This window comes from Aquarana catesbeiana, linkage group LG04 (genome assembly GCF_042186555.1).
Source record: "Aquarana catesbeiana isolate 2022-GZ linkage group LG04, ASM4218655v1, whole genome shotgun sequence".
In the NCBI taxonomy this organism is placed as follows: Eukaryota; Metazoa; Chordata; class Amphibia; order Anura; family Ranidae; genus Aquarana; species Aquarana catesbeiana.
Window position 1 is genome coordinate 387,291,169 of NC_133327.1, and position 13,139 is coordinate 387,304,307.

A 13,139-nucleotide genomic window follows, 5' to 3' on the forward strand; every position below is an offset into this window, starting at 1 on the left:
AAAATTTAAAATGGATACAGTGCTGCATGACTGTCATTCAAAGTGTGAAAGTGCTGAAGGATGAAAATTGGCCTGGGCAGGAAGTGCCCAGTAAGCAAGTGGATAATGTCATGTGCTTGGTTACCAACAGGTGATCAGCTCTAAGTACCTAGTGTATCCGCTACTTCACAAGAAGCATGTTTTCTAATCTAAGTAATATTGGAATGGAGAAAAGTCTCTGTAAGGCTACTTTCACACTGGGGCGTTGGAAGCGTCGGCGGCTATTTTTAGTGGTGCTTTACCGTAGTTTTTGCGGCACTTTTTGGCCGCTATTGGGGTGCTTTTAACCCCTGCTAACGGCCAAAAAAGGGTTAAAAGCGCCCTCAAAGTGCCCCTGCAGCTTGATTTCAATGGGCAGGGGTGCTTTAGGAGCAGTGTATACACCATTTCTACAGCGCCTCAAAGATGTGGCTTGCAGGACTTTTTTAGCGTCTTGCCAGAGCACCACTCCAGTGTGAAAGCACTCAGGCTTTCACACTGGAGTGAGAGGAGAGGCTCTTTACAGGCGCTTTGCAAGCGCTGTTTTTAGCGATATAGCACCTGTAAAGCGCCTCAGTGTGAAAACAGCCTAACTCCTCTCCAAATATCATGCATGCAAACTGGAGTCTCCATGGCTTATTTATTAGATGAAAAGGCAGCTAGTGCTTCCAAAATTTCCCATAATAAACCTATTTCTTTATTAGCAAAAAACACTGGCATATATTAGAGCTCAATATAATATCACAGCTGTCAGAATACTATACTCTCCTAAAAATAAGCTGTAGATCAATATCATTAATTAATTTGGATCTTTTGCTCAAAGATATAAGTTTATTTAATTATCTTTATTCTTGCCTTACTTGATATGTTCTGAAAAGCTGGGGCTTATAATGACACTCCAGGCACAAGAAAATATTAGAAGAGCCCTTAACTTCATTCAGTAGGCTAAAACTAAAACTAATGTTTTTAAGATCCCTTGACGTTCACAAAGTATTCAACCATGTGGACTAATGCCACCTTTGTGACATACTTTGTGACATACTTTGAAACACTTTGGTTTTCCAGCAAATTAAAGTCCTTTGTCTTTTGCATAACAATTTAACATGAGATAGTATTGTTTTTATAGAACTGCTCAGTTAAACGTACTGCCCAAAGATATAAAGGACATACAAATCGGAAACAAACACAACATTCTTTGGGCTTTTCTATTCCCTATGCTATCAGCTTTCAGTTTTTTTTAATGGAACCTGAGGAGTTCTGCACTGATTGATCCATCCAGCCTAGGTTGTACAATGGCCTTGATGCATGTGGTTTGAATGGCTGGCGTTCCCGCAATTTCTAAGTGCCGAAGCCTCAAGTTTCTCATCTCTTTTTGCATATTATGCTTTAAAACTGAACTTCGGGATAGGCAAATATTTTCTAAATACAAGAGACATGCATATTCTTACTTGAATCTTCCTGGACCTTGTGTATTTCTTCCAGCTCTGTGCAATAATGTGAAAATTTGCCTCTGTGGAAGAGCTTCCTGTTTTAAGATTAGTCACTGCTGTAGGATGAGTGGTGAATCTGCAGATAATATTCTATTTAGCTTAAATTGATTGTAAACCCTTTACTACCACTTTTACCTATAGGTAAGCCTATAATATGGCTTACCTGTAGGTACCGTGAATATCTCCTAAACTTGCACTGTTTAGGAGATATTCACTGTAGGCGCATGTGCTGACGTCATCGGCATGCACTAAAGAAATGGCTCGCCCGTGCTGTTTCTTCAGTAGCTGTGCCGTGACTGGTTGCATCTGCGTGCATGACATCTTCGCCGCGTCTGGCCAATCACAACACCAGAAATAACTCCGGGAACCATGTCGCCGCTCACAGCGGTGTATGGGGACCGCTGCAACAGCTTCATTTTGATGTAAGTATTTTTTAATGAGCTAGTATGCGATGCATACTAGCTCATTATGCCTTTGTCTTACAGGTTTTTTTTTCTTAGAGAGTTTACAATCACTTTAAACACTTTAGGGTGCAGAAAAGTAATCCCAGTCATACAAAATTTTATTTAATACATTCATTTTTAACTGTGTGGTTCGGATACAATATACTTTTTTTTTTATACTTGCAGACCAGGTCATATTTGTCATCATGAATAAAGTATAATTATTAAATAATTATTGTCATATTCCAGGCAATCTGTGAAATTATTCTATTTTTCTCTAGTGTGTATAAACTGTTCTGTAACAGTTAGATTACCAATGAAGTGGTACAATTAATCTTTTTACTTTTGGAATGGAGCATCCTTACCTTCCTAATATTTGGTATGAACATTTTTTTCTTGAATGGATTGCTTCAAATGATCTATTTTCCAATGATCATACTCTTACTTTCCTAATATGTATTCCATATACAGTATTTTACAAACCTACAAATCAGCTCAGTAAAAAGAAAAAATCAATAATTGTAACATGGCACCCAATGGGAAATGAAAGCATGGAGAGTGGTTTGATCAATATTCTATTACTGCACTGCTAGTCTTGCAGCACACTGGTTAGATCAATGATCACTGCAGTGGCATGTAACAAGAAACCTGGACGGCTGAATGATTTCTAGTTAATAAAGCGTAAATGGAGCATGCACAAGATATTTCTTAAAATATATTAACATCTAAATAATGCAATGCAATAAGACTTCAAATAGAAGTTTGGTACAAAAGCATAGAAAATGCAAGTTTTAAAATGCCTTTTTTTTAATGTGTATATTGGCCAAATGCATACAAATGTAAGCATTGATCATGTATAGCAACTGTGCAGAGTATATACTAGGTACATGAAAACCCTACTTACTAACTGCATGCCATGATCCTACTTTAGACTCTATACCCTGTTTGACTAATCTGTTGTTTGATATATTTCTAAACTTAAAAATGACTCAAAGCAGGTAAATATTAGGGCCACATGCCCTGTTTTTTGATGCCAGGTGCTACAAAATGATAGTTGTACATTAAAGCTTATCTCCAGACAAACAGCTACTTACATATATGGGAGCTGTTATACCTGCCCCCAAAAAAATCTGTTTTGCTTTCCATTTTGTTCTGAGACGAGACTCTACTTTCTCCCCATACATATCAGCATGTTCTCTGCTAGCACATGATACTTGTAATAGACTGTGCTGCTTTTCTCTCTTTCAGTCTGCACTCTGTCATACAAAGGATTGAAAAAGGCTGATACCAAGTCAAATCTGAGTTTTTACACTGCTTGAGTTTAAAAAAGTAAATAAAAATAAATGTAGGGTGGAACTGAATACCGAGCTGCCATACATTGTTTCATTTATTGAATTCCTAGGTGCGATCTTTTGTTTTGCTGGTACTATTCTTTGAGAAAAAAAAGAATAAACAGAAAAAAAAATGTTGAGCCTCCAGTATAGCTGCATGCCTTTTCTACCGAGTAAATTAACCATTTAACTGCCAGACACTGCCTCAAGCAGCAGATCTTGACCTATGGAATTAAAGGATTTTGCTGTTGTAATGTTAATTTTTACATCGCATGATAGTTGCACAAATGTTTGTCAAAGCAACAATTTTTACAATAATATAGTAAAGTAATTACCTACACACAGATACAATGTAAGCATAATGCCGCGTACACACGGTCGGACTTTTCGTCTACAAAAGTCCAACGGACGCTGACGGACTAAAGCTGGCTGGTAATCCGATCGTGTGTGGGCTTCTCCGGACTTTCAACGGACTTTTTTAGCCTCAAATCCGACGGACTTTAGATTTGAAGCATGCTTCAAATCTTTACGTCGTAAGTACGACGGACCCCGAAGTCCGCTCGTCTGTATGCTAGTCCGACGGACAAAAAAACGACGCATGCTCATAAGCAAAAACTAAACGGAAGCACTCGGTCTAGTAAAACTAGTGTTCGTATTGTAGGTAGCACATTCATCACGCTGCAAAATCTGTGATCGTTGAATGCAGCGCATTTTATTTCTTCTTTACGAAGGCTCTATAAAGAACGAAGGTGTTTTGCTGTTCATAATCAGAGTTCTCCCAAACTGATTTCTGGATTCTTTTTCTCTTTGATCTCATGAATGATATAGTATGCATTTTAAAAACAATGTTTCCATACTAATAATACTTTTTCCCCTTTTTTTTTTTTAGGTTTGTAAAGTTACCACAAAGAACCCATTATTCTGTTTTTTTTTTTTTATAGTGATTATTTTTTAGTTTTTAGATAAAGTTAACCCAAAGCACCGTTTTTGGTTACGTAAATTTTTGGATTTTCAAGACTTACCACTTGAACATTATTAACATTAGTAATGTATTTTTGGTGTGTTTTTTTTCTAACTCAATGAGATTGTTGTCCCTTGTTAATTTAACATTGTGTGTAAAATCAATGATTTCAAAGAAAAAACATAAAAAGTCTTTTGCTAAACTCAAAAAATGATCCATTTATTCATGGTCAAAATAAAATAAAGAGGAAGTCAACGCTGGAAAAAGTCGGTGTACCAGAAAATTGGGATCTTGCGGAGTCCATATAAGAGGGAGCACAATCTGGTCCAAGAATCCCAGAGATCAACAGCACCAGCAGATGATCTAGATGTCCCCAGACTGTGGTCCTACAACAGCCTGCGTCTTCTGTCAGACCAGACTGAACCCAGGTCATCATTTTCTTCTCTTCCCTGCAGCCTTTCCTCCACGCTGCCCTGCAGCCTTCCCTGTAGCCTTCTTTTGAGGCTGTGGCTCTGGTGTTTCAGTTGTGGCAGGAGGAGGAGGAGGAGGAGGAGGAGGGGGGGCTGCCTCATGTAGTTGGGTGTTTTGTGTTAGCGTGCCCTGCAGCCCCTTATGGATTGTTTCCCCAAATAGGCGCTCACAAATGAGGCGCTGCTCCCTATTCATCTGAAGAAGCCTGCTGGCTAAGTAGCAGCCATAGGATTCTTCCGCTTCGGGGGGGCTCCTTAAAAAACGGGTGGCCTCTTGCATGAGGCGCAGGGATGCGTCCTGTGTGACCATCCCCTTCCTGGCCCTTTTTTTGGGAAGGTGGAGGGGAGGCACTTGGGATTCGGTCAGGCTCCTACTGGGCCCAGCCACCTCACTTGGCCCAGCCACCTCACTTGGCCCAGCCACCTCACTGGGAGCAGCCACCTCACTGGGAGCAGCCACCTCCTGCCTGACACTGGGCCCAGCCTCCTCCAGGATGATGGTGAATCCGGCCTCCTCCAGGCTGTCCATGGGCCTGGTCTCCTCCTGCCTGCCACTTTCCCCACATTCCTCCTGGATGGACTCATCCTGTGTATAAAAAAAGGACAATAGTTTGAGTATATTTTTTGGGGTTCATCAATGACACACAGTTTGCTTCTCATGAATAGCAAATTCAATGTGAATACTTCTCTTTAATAAAAGAGTCTAATCAGACACCCTAATTATTTCAAGCAGGTGCCAAACATATTTAGCCACTACTGTCAATTGATATGTATACCCAATTTTGAGTGCCAAATTATTTTAGACAATTATAACATCCAGTTAACATCATTAATATTAGTACAGTAAATATTTGTTAAAATAATTTACCTGACTCCAGATGGTCATATCTGGTTCATCCAGGATGGAAGACCCAGCTTGCTCCTCATCAGCCTCTGCTGGGGTGGAGGGAAGGGTGGAGGGAAGGGTTGAAAGTGATGGCCTGGCTTCATTCTGGTCATCCAGAAAACGTAGTTGATTATAGTACCACAGCCTGGGTACATAAACATCATCTGCTGATGCTCCTGATCTCCTTGATTCCTGGATCTTCTTATGCTCCCTCTTATACATGTTCCTCAAGCCCCCAATTTTCTTGAGCAATGTCTCCATTGTTGCTTCCGGGATGGTCGCCTGGACAAAGGCCAGAAGTCTCTCCAGCGTTGACTTCCTCACATGCTTAGCATAATACTGAGGGTGTTTCACCTCCCACAAATTCCTCATCTCTCGATATTTGGAAATAAAAGATGTAAGGAACTCTGGATCCTTAAATAGGGGATTCATTATATCTGGAAAAGATGAAGTCACAAGACAAAAAACACTTTTATTATAGGTTTCGGCTAACCCCTCATCATCTTCTCCCTATGTAGGCCTCATCAATCTATCAAGCCATATAGGCCGCTTGCTACAAAGTCATGACCATAAAACCCCAAAAAAATATTTAAAATTACCTTCGTTTTGTAACGTCCTGGTCCACTATCACCTACGCACAGAACGTTCGTACGACACGTGCGCAAGGGCCCTCGTCATACACTACGCATGTGTGAAACTCCGCCTGCGTCGCCCGCCCCTGACGTTCGAAATTAACTCATGTTCTCCGCCCCCTAATTCGACGCACAGAACGTACGTACGACACGTGCGCAAGGGCCCTCGTCATACACTACGCATGTGTGAAACTCCGCCTGCGTCGCCCGCCCCTGACGTTCGAAATTAACTCATGTTCTCCGCCCCCTAATTCGACGCACAGAACGTACGTACGACACGTGCGCAAGGCCCCTCTTTATACACTACGCATGTGTGAAACTCCGCCTGCGTCGCCCGCCCCTGACGTTCGATTTTAACTCATGTTCTCCGCCCATTTTTTGTTACGGCGCGTAGTGGAGTTAAAGAATGGCGGAGACACCTGAAATGTTGACGACCTCAGGTAGTGGAGACAGCCCGGAGGCTGGAACGTCTGCGAAATCTATGAGGCCTAGATTTAAGGCCTCTAATATGAGTTTTAAAGAGATGGTGGAGATGGTGGCCATTCTTCACAAAGACGACTATGATGGCAATTATGGGCCGTACGCACGGCCAAATTTGCGCAAGGCCAAAATAATGGCGAAGGTCGTGGAGACTTTGCAGGCATCTTTTGGGGTCCAGCGCTCCAAAGATCAACTGCGAAAAAGATGGTCTGACCTGAAACTCAGGGAGCCGGATCAATACCGACGTATCCGGAAAGTTCTTAAAAAAAGTAAGTACTTGTCGTGTTTTTCTCTTGTGTTTATTACCTTGTATACTGCTCCATGTGCTTTTCCTTCCTATCCGATTTTTTGTTCATCGTTTTAAACGATCTTTTAAGAAACCTCGTTACATATCTATAGATATATATCTATATATACATATATACATATATATACATACATATATATATATATACATATATATATACATATACATATATATATACATATATATATACATATACATATATATATACATATATATATATATATATATATACATATATATACACATATATATATATATACATATATATATATACACACATATATATATATATATACATATATATATAACTATATATATATATATATATATACATATATATATATATAACTATATATATAACTATATATATATAACTATATATATATATATATATATATATATAACTATAGAGAGATATATATATATATATATATATATATATATATATATATATATATATATATATATATATTGAGAGATAGATATAGATATAGAGATATAGAGAGAGAGAGAGAGAGAGAGAGAGAGAGAAATATATAGAGAGAGAGAGAAATATAGAGATAGGTAGATAGATAGATATAGAAATGTAAAACATTCTTTTTGAAGATTTGAAGTTATCTTAATTTTTTGGCTTTACATTTAGTTAGATATTTAGAGATTTTGTTCCAGATATAGAGAGAGATCAAAAGATTATTAACTATATTTTGAGATATTGATATCTATCTATCCGATATGTCTTTCTAATTTTAAATATTGAGGTAAAATAGGAACTCTACACAAACCACTTCATTACAAATGTTGGAAAATTACTATGTACTAAAATATCTGTGTGCTAATTAGATTATTAATTTTTTGTTTCACATAGGGGAAAAATCACTCAGCCAACAACCAGAAGACAGTCCACCCCAAGCAAAACATGATTGGGAAATAAGCCCAAGTCCCATTGAGGATGTGGAGGAAGGAGAGGTGGGCGACATGGGCACCCCACCAGGTGAGTGTCTGACACACCAGCTTACGGTAATCTATGCATGGCTGCCTTTTATTTTATGTAATTTTTCTACTCTATTTTAGGTGATCTGGTTGTGCTTGAGTCAAGCAACAGCGCCACCCCCGAGGATGTTCATGAAGTATGCGACATGGGCACCCCACCAGGTCAGTGTTTGAGACACCAGCTTTATGGTAAGGTAAACTTATGTGTGCATATTTCTAAACATATTTTTTTTTTCATTCCACTTTAGGTCCAAGTGACTATTTCACCACAGACAGTGCCCAACGGCTAATTGCTCAAATCATGGCCTGGAATGGGGAGATCGATCAAATGCGGAATCGGCTGGATCGTATGCAGCAGGAAATGAAGGACATGATTGATGTTTTGGGTCGAATATAAATGCCCTTTTTTAAACCCCAAAACATCAATCATGTCCTTCATTTCCTGTTTTGCTGACCCCATTCTGGGCCTTCTCTTTTTTTTTTTTGGCAGAACATAAATGGCTGTTTAACCTAATGTAAAAAAGGAGGGCTGTTTCTCGTAAATACCTCAAAAATCCACAAAAAAATAAAAATTGATTTTCAAAAAAACACAAAAAAAAAAAAAAAAAAAAATTGATTTTAAAAAACCAAAAAAAATAAAAAACTTGATTTTAAAAAACCAAAAAAAATAAAAAACTTGATTTTAAAAAACCAAAAAAAATAAAAAACTTGATTTTAAAAAACCAAAAAAATTAAAAAACTTGATTTTAAAAAACCAAAAAAATTAAAAAACGTGATTTTAAAAAACCAAAAAAAATTAATATACAAACTTTATTAAAAAAAAATAATAAAAACAAAAATAACTTGATAAAAAAAAAAAACATAAACCAAAAAATTGCTTTAAAAAAAAAAAAAAAAAAAAAAAACAAAACTTGATTTTCCCAAAACAAAAAAAAAAGCCTGTTTGTGAAAATCAAAAAGCCAAAAATATTTTTTTGTGGATTAGGTATAAATATTTAGATATAATTATATTTTGCTACATTATTAAGATATCATTCTATTTTTGTCTATGAACATTTTATACTAAATGCAGAACGGAATGCATAACAACCATTAATAAAAACATCTCCTTATAGGAATTAAATAAATGTGTGGTTTGTTATTTCAAGGCTCAGTATCATTTTAGTTATAATTGTAAAAAAGTTGTTTACAGTGGCAATGGAGCTTATTTAGACATTTAAAATTACAATACAGTTGGCACTACAACTGCTCGACCATAACCTAGGAGACAGCCCAAAAGAAAGGCAAGCAATAAATATAATGCAAGATTTCATCAATAATTTTTTTATTGTCAAAAATTATATATCCTGGCCCATTGCAATGGCCCCCCTACCCATAAAATAATTAACATATTGCTGTCTAACTTGACGGGCACTTTGGGGGGCCAAGCCAGTACGGACAGTATCCAGGCCTGTAAGGTTGGCTTCTATTTGTCCGGCCTCAGGCCCAACTGTGCCTATATAATTTGGAGAATGCTTATTTAAAAAGTTGTGCAGAATGCAGCACGATAAAACGATAAAATTAAGTTTGTATTCCGCCAAATTAATGGCTGTTTGAAACAGGCGGAACCAGCTGGCCAGAATTCCAAACGCATTCTCAACCACTCTTCTAGCTCTGGCCAGCCGGTAATTAAAAACCCTCCTCTCCGGGGTGAGGGTTCTTTGGGGGAATGGCCTCATGAGGTGCTTGCTGAGAGCGAAGGCTTCATCGGCAATGAAGACAAAGGGGAGTCCTTCCACGTTATCCTCATCAGGTGGCAATCCCAGGCCACCACTCTGGAGACGCTGGCAGAACTCCGTCTGGGCAAATACTCCTCCATCCGACATCCGGCCATTCTTCCCCACGTCCACATATAAAAAATCATAGTGTGCCGACACCACCGCCATTAAAACAATACTGTGGAACCCCTTATAATTAAAATAATATGACCCCGAATGGGGTGGTGGCACAATGTGGACATGTTTCCCATCTATAGCCCCTCCACAATTGGGAAAGTCCCAACGGCTGGCAAAATGGGATGCCACAGTCTGCCATTCCTGTGGCGTTGAAGGAAACTGGGAAATCAAACAAGAAAACCAAAATCAATTAATTTGGAAGCTAACATTGCAAGAAAATTAGACAATTAAAAACATTATTCCCCAGCATCAGTATAACATTCAATAATTTAATTGTTCTGGAATAACTAATATGGAAAGGCACACTTATAAGATTGCTCACCCCCTCTGATGGAACATTGATTACATTTTAGGGGGTTGTGAAATCCCTAAAAAAAATTACTTTTAGGACACGCAGGAATTTAGGGACTAAAAAGGCTACAAGACTGCAGTTGTCGCACTCTGCAGGTGCAGTTGCTAACCAGCTTACAGTAAATGAGGTAATGTAAAAAGGCATTCATGTTGCAAGGAGTACACAATCACATGCAAGGGCAATTAATGAAAACACTTTGAGGCTTGCATATGATTTGATGATGGAAATCAGCAGAGCTTCTGCTCATTTACTAAAGCACTGGAACAAATGCACTTGTAGAGTGCACATGCATTTTGCAAAGTGCAACATATATTTGCTTTAGACAAATCAACACCACAGAACATTCCAGCAAATTTTAACGAGGGTGGGGGTGGGGGGGTTGTGAAATCTAGATAATTGCTCATTAGCAGCACACTATTTGGAGTGAGTTTAGGTGGGGGGGGGGGGTGGGGGGGTTGTGAAATCTAGATAATTGCTCATTAGCAGCACACTATTTGGAGTGATTTTAGGTGGGGGGGTTGTGAAATCTAGATAATTGCTCATTAGCAGCACACTATTTGGAGTGAGTTTAGGTGGGGGGGGGGGGGGGGTTGTGAAATCTAGATAATTGCTCATTAGCAGCACACTATTTGGAGTGATTTTAGGTGGGGGGGTTGTGAAATCTAGATAATTGCTCATTAGCAGCACACTATTTGGAGTGAGTTTAGGTGGTGGGGGGGGGGGGGGTGGGGGGTTGTGAAATCTAGATAATTGCTCATTAGCAGCACACTAAATACACTCAAACAAAATACATTCCAAATGAGTAGACTAGGTGGATATGTTCCCATCACTTCATGCTGGGAAGGTTATTGAAGGAAAATATACATGCATGACAAAAAATAACAGTAAAAAATTCCAGCGTGTGAGGATAAAAAGGGGACATTCACACTATATTGCAATGATGGTAAGTAGTGTTTGAAGCAAGAAATACATCACATTATCAAAGATTACATAAAAGAACATGTGATGCTAATAAAAGAAAAATATCTTACCTTAATATAGTCCTTCTGCAGGACCTGTATGATGGCAGAACAGGTCTCTGGGATAATGATCCCCAGAGCCTGGGGGGAGATGCCTGTCGAGAACTTAAGGTCCTGCAGGCTTCTCCCTGTGGCCAAATACCGCAAGGTAGCGACCAGCCTCTGCTCCGGAGTGATGGCTTGCCTCATGCAGGTATCCTGCCTGCTGATATAGGGGGTCAGCAAAGCCAACAAACGGTCAAAAACGGGGTCCGTCATCCGGAGAAAGTTCCTGAAATCCTCAGGATTATTCTCACGGATCTCACGGAGCAAAGGCATGTGACAGAACTGGTCACGCTGAAGCAACCAATTCTTGGTCCATGAACTCCTCCTCGCCCTGTTCATGGACTGGTCTTGGGCTGAAGAATAAACTACAGCACCAAGCACATACAATGCACGAGCTCTACGACGATTACGTACAGGTAACATGGCTTCAAAACGGTCGGCTGGTCAGAACGCACTAAACAGAACGCACTGAAGAACAGCAAGGCCTGTGAAGAACGACCTGAAAATCAGGAACGAGCGGCCAATAAAACAAAGATTTCTCAATGCCAACTGACCAAACGCACTGAAAAGCAGATACAAACCTCACAAGCACAGACTGAACAACAGTTAAAACGAACTGAAAAATACGAGTCTCACAAGCGCGAATCGTCTCTCACCAAACTTCTACTAACACGAGATAAACACGAGATTAGCAGAAGGAGCCCAAAGGGTGTCGTACGGGCTATTGAACTTCCGTTTTATAGTCTCGTCGGACTTGGTGTACGTCACCGCGTACTAGGCTGTCGTACTTTTGTGTGGTCGTGTGTGTGCAAGTCCGTTCGTAAGAAAGTCTGCCGCAAGTCCGCCGAAAGTACGTCGGAAGTCTGTCGGACAGGCTGTCGGACTTTTGTAGACGAAAAGTCCGACCGTGTGTACGCGGCATAAGAATTCCTACCGGATGTTTATAATGTAAAAGTATTAAGTGAACAGATAACAAATATGTGTGAGAGTATATAAGATGAAGAGTTGGCAAATCATCCTCCCAATAAAATTACTTTTAATAGATGGCACAGTGGGCAAGTTACAGCAGCATATGAGTTTAGGTTTTACCAAAAAGCGTAAGCTGCTGTAACTTGCACACTGTACCCTCTATTAATAAAGTACTTTTAGTGGGAGGACGAGTTGCCAGCTCTTCATATTATGCTCTCAAGCTGTTTTAAGTGCCAGGAAGACACTGTGAGCTTTGGAGCACCCTTGGTCTATCTCCAGGGGGAATTAACCTAGGCGTATATCTTAATTTGTGAAAAAATATGTGTACCTTTGAAAATTGTGTGGCAGGAGCGCAAAACTGTACATAAGCAACTGACACTAAATCCCCTAAAAAATAACAGGATAAAATGATCAGTCCATTAAGTGATAACATAACAAATTCAGCTTTAGCTGCAACTGTAAATATTAATCTAGAGATTTCCCCTGCAGTGCATTTTACTGCAGCTAGATGTCCTCAGTCTGATGGCCAACATTATTCAACCCACTTTCCTTGAACCTACCCCAGTTTGTAACTGGACAGCAAAAGGAGAAGCAGCACAGTAATGAGCCCATCTGCTTGAAATCATCTTGAAAACAACAAAAAAGGCGTGGAAATTGGGACATTTGTGGCATTGGGAACAATTTCAGTGTCCTATTTGTGCTCAATAAGCAGCCATATGGGTGAGCACACCAGGAGAGGTGTGAATGTAAATACAAACAGTCAATGGCAACCATAGAAGAGAGCACTGGTCGAGCCAGTCTAGTGCGGACAG

General features: G+C 39.5%; 1 long non-coding RNA gene across 1 annotated transcript in view; it reads right to left on the reverse strand.

Moving 5' to 3' along the window:
- Positions 1-3,206, reverse strand: part of LOC141141524 (uncharacterized) — a 65,996-nt gene extending 62,790 nt beyond the window's left edge. Inside the window, exon 1 of the long non-coding RNA XR_012244116.1 lies at positions 3,046-3,206. This is a non-coding gene — a long non-coding RNA (uncharacterized lncRNA). The remainder of the gene's footprint in view (positions 1-3,045) is intronic.
- Positions 3,207-13,139: the final 9,933 nt, after the last annotated feature.